Below are 1,815 nucleotides of genomic sequence, written 5' to 3' on the forward strand. Positions count from 1 at the left end.
AATCTATCAGAAACTGTATTACTCTTTCAGCTTATTCATTCTTATTATAAAAACTATAATAATAATAATTATTATTATTCTAATCGTAATCATCATCATCATCATCATTATAAAGAAAGTAATCATAATCCTGATAATGAATACGATTTCCAATATGTAATATCTGTTTGAATTCAATAACCCGGCGCATTAAAAAAAAGAGCCGTCATGGACAGGATTCGAACCTGCGCGGGGAAACCCCATTGGATTTCGAGTCCAACGCCTTAACCACTCGGCCACCATGACACTGCCACAGACAAAGTGATTGATGAACAGATTGGGACTGATACCCCGCCCATTAATAAAATTGAATTGGTAGCCAATGATATGGAGTAATCAAAGAGATGCGTCTTCATCTTCTAACGTCAGTGGATGTTTATCACTCCATACTTCAAGCTCTGATTTCAAGACGTCACACTCTCCATCTCAATTCCAAAGACGTATATTATATTGAATGAGGCAATACATTAATTAGAAATCGGGGGGGGGGGGGGTGTCATCGACGTGGTCGTAAAAGAGCTAAGATCGGGGATTCGATAAAGGCTGAAATATGAAATGCACTAAATAATATCAACTGATAGTAATATATGCATAAAAGTAAATAATAATATTATTGATCTATTCATCTTTCCCGGGGGCAGTGTCTTTCTCTCACACACTCTCCCATTCACTCTGGTTCCGTATCTAGATCTTCCCCTATTTACCATCTACCTTTCATAAGAATCAGTTAATATTGATACCCCTCCCCCTCCTCCTCGCGACATCATGGTTGTTATCTCCTGATAATTATCTGTCACAGGGATAAGAGAGAAAAAAGATAAAATACTAATCGAATTGATACTCCTAATTGAAATGATAGCCGCAATTCTTAAACCGACACCATAGCAGGAATGTAAAGTCATTAAATCAGTGATACCAGCTTTAGAAAATTACATTAATTTTGATTGGGCATCACAAACTTATGATTAAATTTGAATTATTAATCTACTCTCTTTCGGTTTACGCTACAGTATACTTTTCTTACGAGGTCTAGTTTTATTGATTGCGATGACGTGTTTGTCGAACACCATTTTTGAAGGTTTGGATCAAGACAATAGCTCTATGGTTCGAACATACAAACTTTGAATGTGCAAATAAATATCTTGATCTCCTGACATAGCAGCACTCAAATCAGGCAATCTAGTGTTTTAAACATTGACCATCATGGATTATAAAAAGCAGGTGAATAGAATAGCTTGTTTGTTTCCAGGTACTCGTAGCTGAAAGGTGAATGCATGAAATTGAAATGCCCTGCAAGAGCATCCTTTGAATTCCTACTAAGTGAAGGTATAGAGGACATTTGGGACATGGGCTCACTACAAACTGGTCTATGCGACTCGTAACAGTGCACGCGCGTGTAACTCTCGTGTAAAACTGAACTTTATTTTTTTATAATTTCACTGAGCAACTATTCAATATTATGTTTTACGACGTTTAACAGTACAGCAGGATGTGACTATGGTAACTGTTTACATCCCTTCTATCGGCTATACAAATATTGCCAATTACCAGTGTAGGTATATAGAAATGTTAATATTGAAAATAAATTATTACAACATTTGTTATTATTATCATAATAATATTAATACGAATGTCAAAGCATTGAATGACATTCATTTTTGGAATATACACTGTAAAAATCAAAGGTTTATGAATACCCCTCTGTGTGTTTATCTAGCACCATGAATGGTTTATTGTGGCTCCCTGTCGATGGTGTACGTAGTTTCAACACCCCAG

At 35.9% G+C, this 1,815-nt stretch overlaps 1 non-coding gene across 1 annotated transcript; it reads right to left on the bottom strand.

The window, feature by feature from the left end:
* Positions 1-203: 203 nt before the first annotated feature.
* Positions 204-285, bottom strand: TRNAS-CGA (transfer RNA serine (anticodon CGA)). The gene has a single exon. It is a non-coding gene; the product is annotated as a tRNA-Ser (tRNA).
* Between the last annotated feature and the right edge of the window lie 1,530 nt (positions 286-1,815).

Source organism: Lytechinus pictus, chromosome 1 (assembly GCF_037042905.1).
Source record: "Lytechinus pictus isolate F3 Inbred chromosome 1, Lp3.0, whole genome shotgun sequence".
Lineage (NCBI taxonomy): Eukaryota > Metazoa > Echinodermata > Echinoidea > Temnopleuroida > Toxopneustidae > Lytechinus > Lytechinus pictus.